Source organism: Lipotes vexillifer, unplaced genomic scaffold (assembly GCF_000442215.2).
Source record: "Lipotes vexillifer unplaced genomic scaffold, Lipotes_vexillifer_v1.1 scaffold946, whole genome shotgun sequence".
Taxonomy (NCBI): Eukaryota; Metazoa; Chordata; class Mammalia; order Artiodactyla; family Lipotidae; genus Lipotes; species Lipotes vexillifer.
In genome coordinates this window covers 1,317,674-1,325,889 of record NW_006776646.1, presented here as the reverse complement: position 1 = coordinate 1,325,889, position 8,216 = coordinate 1,317,674, and positions in this window count along the sequence as shown.

The following is an 8,216-nucleotide window of genomic DNA, read 5'->3' as shown; positions in this document are numbered from 1 at the left end:
GTAACGAGTCAGCCTTCACCCCCCCCCCCCCTCTGAATGCCTGCTGTGGGCAATTCTCAGCTAGAAGCCAGCGGGGAAAAGCTCTGCTTAGGCAGTTCTTGAAGTTCAGCTTTCCAGGCTCAGGAGAGTATGGAAGGGTGGAGAGTTGACCTGATGGAGAATATCCAGCACAGCAGGACTATCCCTCCCTATCCCCTTGAAACTGGGTAAGACTGACTTTGCCCAGTGTATTAGTTTCCTAGGGCTGCCCTGACAAATTACAATAAACGAGGGGGCTTAAAACGAGAAAAGTTTTTTCTAGAAGTCTGAAGTCAAGGTGTCAGCAGAACCCTGCTCCCTCTGATGGTCTAGAGAAGAATCGTTTCTTGCCTCTTCCTAGCTTCTGGTAGACGCTGACAGTCCTTGGAATTCCTTGGTGTGAGCTGCAACACTTCACTCTCTGCCTCCATCCCCACATGGCCTTCTGCTCTTCCCATATGTCCTCTCTTCTTACAAGGACACCAATCATTAGGTTAGGTGTCCAACCTAAATTTAGTATGATATCATCTCCAGATCCTTAACGATCAATAAATACATCAGTAAAGGCCTTATTTCCAAATAACGTCACATTCTGAGGTACCAGGAGTGGACATGAATTTGGAGGGGAGACTATTCAACTCACTGTAGCCAGTAAAGTGTGTTAGCTCTGGGCATGGGATTTGCTGCTCTCTCTTCCCCTCCCCCATGACAATTAGCAGTGCTCCAGACAGCGGCTGCTCCCTCAGCCTGGGTCCTGGAGTGAAGATGGAGCAAAGCGGAGCCCCAGCTGATCTACAAGGGAAACGCAACAAGAATAGAAATAAGTGTGTCATCTCTCCTGAAGGGATAGCATCTGAAGTATTTAATGACCACAGTCCAGCCCTTCAGAGATATTTCCAGCAGCTAATGCAGCTCCCCATTTCCTTCCTTACATACAAAAACACCCTTGAATACTGGCATTAACCAAAACGACTCTAAAGGCTCACTGTTTCTCTTAGCTCCAAACCCACTGGCAACATTTTACTGCTTATCATTCCTCTTTGGGGCCAAGGTGTAGGAAGAAATGGATTTTAAAGACAGCCTTTTATATCCTTAGATGGGCAAGTTTTCTAGAAAAAAAAGAAAGAAGGCTAGAGCACATGGTGTTCTTTGAAATTAGCTGCAGAGAAACTGTGTACATTTCAGGCTGAGAGTCTTGTCTCCAGTTTCAGAAGAATTCCCCACCTGCAGCAGCTGGGAATGTCTGCTGAGGAACCTTTGTTCTCCGCCAAAACCAGGGCTCCCTACGTGTGCTCCTCCCCCCGTCCCCTACTATGGCCACAGCACAAAATTACTCAAGACACTGTGCCTCATGGGGTTTGCTTATTGATGCTACATGAGTTCCCTGGGTACATCTGTCAACTTACTTTTCTCTAATACTGGTCTAACTGCTATGGGTGTGGGCCAGAGACTCAAACTATCATCAGATGGGCTTTAAAAGTGAAGTGGATAAACTAGGATCAAACTGCCAGACAAGACAGATGTACGTATTTGGAATCATGAGAAGGGTTGCCTGATTCCATTGCCTTTAACCTCACTTATTTGTCAGTCTTGAATGGCAGCCTGGACTTGAAGTCTCCCACACACCAACTGCCACTGCTGCTGCAGCTGCAGCTTCTACTCACTTTCTCCCAACCATAGGTCCCATGAACCCCAATAGTAGGAGGGAAAGAAAAAGTTATGGCAACACTGTGCTTAGAGGGATGGTTCTCTAAGCATGGTATCTGCATCAACAGCATCCATAGCACCTGGGAACTTGAACCTTACCCCAGAAACTCTGGAGTGGGACCTAGCAATCCATGTTTTAGGGAGTCTTCCAGGTGATTCTGGTGTATACCAAAGCTTGAGAGCCACCAGCTTAGGGTTTGATCTCAGAAGTCAGGTGGCCTGCCTAGGAGGTCATCCATCTTGGTAAAAATATCATCAGCTCCTCTGTCCCCTTTGATTTGCTGGGAAAGACCCACATGTAGTACAGTGGAGAATCCCTTGGAGCCCTGGTTATCTCCTGGCCCTCTGGGCATTTTGTATTTGCTGTAGGTCACAAGTTCTACCCAGGCTGTGGTGGTGACCTGGAGACAGAATCATGACGGCCACAAGAGAAGCATCTCACATGGGAGCAGGGCTTCTCTGACGTCTAATGGTGAAGGAGCACATATCCCACCTCGTTCTGAGAGAAACAGATGTGTGCTTCAAAGAAGTTTGAGGATCTCTTCAGTTCTATATTTAGTGAGTTTAGCAGTACTTTAAGAAACTGGTTTTATTGTAGTTTACAAACGGCTTTCTTGTGTGTCCATCAGAGTACTTAGGACCTGAAATCTGTGCTAATCTCTTGAGTTTCCGCTACGAGATGCCATTTTGATAAAATGTAGAAATCTTCCATATGGTTATGTAATTGTGCTTCTTTGTCTAGAGAATGAAGTAAGTGAAACCGGGGATCCCCTGAAGAAAGGACAGATCAGTACCCATTTCACCAGATGACAAATTCAGAGGCACCCACGAGGCAGCACGTAAAGTAGGGGAGAAACGAGTTGTACTCTATCATAATTTAAAAGAAAATGATGTGCTCATTTAAAACAGTCACAGGGGCTAGACCACCTGGAGCTGGCTCTGGTAAACTAAGGTAAAGGGCTCGACTTATCCTGCTCTGTCGCTGGGAGGTACATGGCATACTTGTCAGGGGGAATGCATGAGTGCTCCTTCCTCTGGAGATGAGAGAAGGGCTCCTGATGGACGAATCAGTCAGATTTGCTAATGGATATATTCCTCTCCTTCAGCTGTTCAGATGATTCTCTTAATTTTGTCAGCAGTACTGGATTGCCTAAGAAAGTCCACTGGTTTGTTTGCACAGCACAAAATCTGGTGAACTAGGAATTTTCTATTTTGCCCTTTTTTGGCGAAAAGGTTGCATTTCTCAAGCTCTTCCTCCTTTCCACTCTCAGAATCCTCACTGTGTTTTGGAGCATGGTAAATATGGTCCTAGAAGGCCAATTGAACATGTTTGTGATTTGTGCTCCAATAGTCACCTCCCCTTTCCCTGTCTCCTCTCTTTGGGGGGCTCAGTCTATGCCTATCCAGCTTCCTTTCCTTCCCCAAGAAGTGCCTTTGTGCCAGTGGAACTGGAAGCTAGATGAAAAGCTATCAAAGCACTAAGGGAAGGGATCAATGGTAATGTATGTAAGTGTGTGTATATATCACAAGTGACAGGCTCATTTCCATGAAAGTTAAGATATTCTCAGTGCCGCTAATGGATGCCCTGCATATCTGTGCACACACATACTCTGATGGGGATATACATGGCTGGATTCACCCCGTAGAGGCAAAGTGGACAGCTGCCCATGGGCTGGGATTTGATTTTCCTCTAGGATCCTCTCGGTGACTACCCCCGCTGGCCCAGGCCCTTTGCCTGTTGGGAATTCCCACATCACTGGCCTCTTTGGATTCAGGCACTGAAAGTTGTTCAAATGCAAATTATTCTCTAGGTGGTAGAGACATTATTATTCATTAATATTTGGGTTTTAATGAGTTTATCAGCTTAGAAGAGAAAGGGCGAGAGTCTTTTGGTAATAGAAGCCAGAGAGATATGCTTTAATAACGATAGGTGGAAAAGAAAGAGTGAGATAGGAAATACTACAGAAACTATAGCCATAGGCTCAAGGAAGAGCACAAGGACACTAGTTACATGGTAAGGAGTAAGATGGAAATAGGAAAGTGGGAAATAAGGTGGCTCCTTGAGTCCACAGATCATTTCTGCCAGGAGCTCCTAGAGATTCTTTCCTAGGCAGGAGTGTTTGTAGAAACCCTTGCTGAGACAATGCTAAATTTCACATTTGCTTTGGCATCACTATTTCCAAGGATTTATTTAGTTATTTAAAGATATTTATTGAACACCTAGTACATACCTAGGCACTGTGGGTGTATCAGAACAAAAGACTAGACAGAACCCAACCCTCAAGGAGCTTGCCTTTTAGTGTGGGCTGCAGGGGGTGGGCAGAGACAGCAGACACAGTACGTAAGGGAAGTGTGGTAAGTTAAATGTGATAGAGGCTCTGGAAGAAGAAACCAATGAGAGGGGCTGGGGACGGAGTGCCATTTTAAATGAGGTGGTCAGAGAAGGCTCACTAGAAGCTGACATTTGAGTAAAAAGTGAGTAAGGAGTAAGGAAGCCACACAGATGTCCACAAGGAGATCATTTCCAGCAGAGGGGAGAGTAAATGCAAGGTGCTGCATCAGGAGTCTGGCTGGCTTGGGTGTTGGAGGTAGGGGGATCTGTGGGTAGGGCAGTGGACAGTGTGGTCAGAGGAGACTGAGCACAGGGGAGAATAGTTGGGGATAAGGTCAGAAGACCGTGGGGAGTCCAGTTCACACAGCACCTTATAAGACTTAACCTTTACTCTGAGAGAGTTTTGGGAGGCAGTGTCATTAGCCAACCTTTAATTTAATAGGCTATTGCTGGGGTCGGCCAGAGTTGGCAAATGTCCTTAGTAGGTCACGAGGTCTCTGTTGCCACTCCTTGACGATGCTATCATAGCACAAGGTAGACTAATGAGTGTGGCTGTGTTTCAACAAAACTTTATTAACAAGAACGAGGCACAGGCCAGATTTGGCCTGTGCTGACCCTAGAGTTGTTGCAGTAACCCACCAGAGAGATGAAGGTGGTTTGGGCCAGGGTTGTAGCAGTGAAGTTGGATCAGATTCTGGCTACATTTTGAAGGTAGAGCCCGCAGGACTTGCTGTCAGACCAGATGTGGGGTGTGAGAGAAACCAAGGAAACCGAGGAGAGAAGCCAAGGGTGACTCCAAGGTTTTTGGCTTGAGCAAATGGGGTCACCACTAAGGAAATAAATGGAGAAAACCTAGTGGGGAGGTTCGGTGTGGGATTGAGGGGAGGGTATCAGGAGTCAGTTTGGGAAATAAAGATGTATGACACATTAGGATAAAGGAATTGGATCATATGTTCCCTTACTCTCCATCCAGCCCTAATATTCTATCATTCCACAACTGTGAGAGAATGAACATCTACCCTAGTGGCTTCTGCAGTAATTGTGTTCTTCAGGGAGACCTTCCACGCTGCATTACTCCATCTTTCCCAAACGCAATTGGTGATTATGCAAGCTAGAGATCAGTTGCTGGAAGGGAGGAACACTGAAAGGGAGGCAGATGCCAGCTGAAGTTACCAGGGGGGACTTGGAAGAGTGGCAGTAAAGGTGTACGTGCCCGGGAAAATTCCTGTGTATCTAAGTTTCCTGGAGGTTATTCATACTGGAGGGTTGTCAGCCCACCAGGCTAAGAATGTTCAGTTTGTTTTCAGAGAAAAAGCAAAGCATCTTCTTCGACTTCACCTCCACTCCACTCTCAAAACGGCCGCGCTTCAGACCCACTCACCCTCTGCATAGATACCCCAGAGCTGGGCGCTGGTCCTGACGGCCCGTGGGGACCCGCGGGACACAGACATGGTCTTTGCCATCAGTTCTGCAGGCAATTTCCTCCCTCTTCTTTCTTATCTCTCCTCCCTGGGAGATATGTCTTCTGTCTGCCCAAATTCTTTCCACCCCAGAAGTGGCTCAGTGCCAGTGGGGTTGTTTACTGTGTGGGGAGCTGGCAAACCACTTTGGGAGTGAGCTGATAGTAATAGATTTAAAATACGAGCATTTATCAGAGCAGCAGATGGAGGCAGCAGAGTGGAGCTCCTAGAACCGAGGGCACGGAGTGTTTCATTCAAGTGTAATGCGCGCGCCATCTAGACTCAGCTGGCACCAGCTCACGAAACCAGTGAAGAGAAGGAGGAAAACAAAAAAGGCCACCTTTGTGCTAGGTTCCGGAGGTCACAGCATTCCCTCACCTCTCGGTGTCTCAAAGACTGCATTCACTCCAGCATGGGAAGGAAAACCCTTCTTGGTTGTTTTCCTTAAGATATTTTACTTCCCTAAAGCTTACTAATTTTAATAAAAATTCCGAAGCTCAGAAAACTGGAAATATAGACCATTTCATTTATGTATGTGTGCATTAATTCGTTCGACAAACACTTATTACGTGCCTAGACGTGCCAGGAGCTGTGGCATACTCTGAGACAGAGAACCAGGTAGATGTATATGTTGTTGTTGTAATTCTTAAATATTACAACTGTCAGAAGTATTTTTGTTTTAATTTTTTACCACCATCTACACAAAACACCCTAAAAGTACAAATACATTCAAGACCTATTCTATTTACTGTTTGAACTAAAGGAGTATATTTTTTAGTGGTAAATTTCCTTAGGGCCCAAGTACTATACTCAATAGGTTAGTGGGAAAAAAACCTCATGATATTAATTTCAAATCATCTGTTTAAGAAGTGTATTATTATTTTTTTTTTTACATCTTTATTGGAGTATAATTGCTTTACAGTGGTGTGTTAGTTTCTGCTTTATAACGAAGTGAATCAGTTATACATATACATATGTTCCCATATCTCTTCCTTCTTGCGTCTCCCTCCCTCCCACCCTCCCTATCCCACCTCTCTAGGCGGTCACAAAGCACCGAGCTGATCTCCCTGTGTTATGCGGCTGCTTCCCACTAGCTACCTATTTTACGTTTGGTAGTGTATATATGTCCATGCCACTCTCTCACTTTGTCCCAGCTTACCCTTCCCCCTCCCCATATCCTCAAGTCCATTTTCTAGTAGGTCTGTGTCTTTATTCCTGTCTTACCCCAGGTTCTTCATGACATTTTTTTTTCTTAAATTCCATATATATGTGTTAGCATACGGTATTTGTCTTTCTCTTTCTGACATACTTCACTCTGTATGACAGACTCTAGGTCCATCCACCTCATTACAAATATAGCTCAATTTCATTTCTTTTTATGGCTGAGTAATATTCCATAGTATGTGCCACATCTTCTTTATCTATTCATCCGATGATGGACAATAGGTTGTTTCCATCTCTGGGCTATTGTAAATAGAGCTGCAATGAACATTTTGGTACATGACTCTTTTTGAATTATGGTTTTCTCAGGGTATATGTCCAGTAGTGGGATTGCTGGGTCATTTGGTAGTTCTATTTGTAGTTTTTGTTTGTTTGTTTGTTTTTGCAGTACGCGGGCCTCTCACTGCTGTGGCCTCTCCTGTTGCAGAGCACAGGCTCCGGACGTGCAGGCTCAGTGGCCATGGCTCACGGGCCCAGCTGCTCCACGGCATGTGGGATCTTACCGGACCGGTGCACGAACCCGTGTCCACTGCATCGGCAGGCGGACTCTTAACCACTGTGCCATGAGGGAAGCCCTATTTGTAGTTTTTTAAGGAACCTCCATAATGTTCTCCATAGTGGCTGTATCAATTCACATTCCCACCAGCAGTGCAAGAGTGTTCCCTTTTCTCCACACCCTCTCCAGCATTTATTGTTTCTATATTTTTTGATGATGGCCATTCTGACCGGTGTGAGATGATATCTCATTGTAGTTTTGATTTGCATTTCTATAATGATTAATGATGTTGAGCATTCTTTCATATGTTTCTTGGCAGTCTGTATATCTTCTTTGGAGAAATGTCTATTTAGGTCTTCTGCCCATTGTTGGATTGGGTTTTCTGTTTTTTTGTTATTGAGCTGCATGAGCTGCTTATAAATTTTGGAGATTAATCCTTTGTCAGTTGCTTCATTTGCAAATATTTTCTCCCATTCTGAGGGTTGTCTTTTGGTCTTGTTTATGGTTTCCTTTGTTGTGCAAAAGCTTTGAAGTTTCATTAGGTCCCATTTGTTTATTTTTGTTTTTATTTCCATTTCTCTAGGAGGTGGGTCAAAAAGGATCTTGCTGTGATTTATGTCATAGAGTGTTCTGCCTATGTTTTCCTCTAAGAGTTTGATAGTTTCTGGCCTTACATTTAGGTCTTTAATCCATTTTGAGCTTATTTTTGTGTATGGTGTTAGGGAGTGATCTAATCTCATACTTTTACATGTACCTGTCCAGTTTTCCCAGCACCACTTATTGAAGAGGCTGTCCTTTCTCCACTGTATATTCCTGCCACCTTTATCAAAGATAAGGTGACCATATGTGCATGGGTTTATCTCTGGGCTTTCTATCCTATTCCATTGATCTATCTTTCTGTTTTTGTGCCAGTACCATACTGTCTTGATTACTGTAGCTTTGTAGTATAGTCTGAAGTCAGGCAGCCTGATTCCTCCAGCTC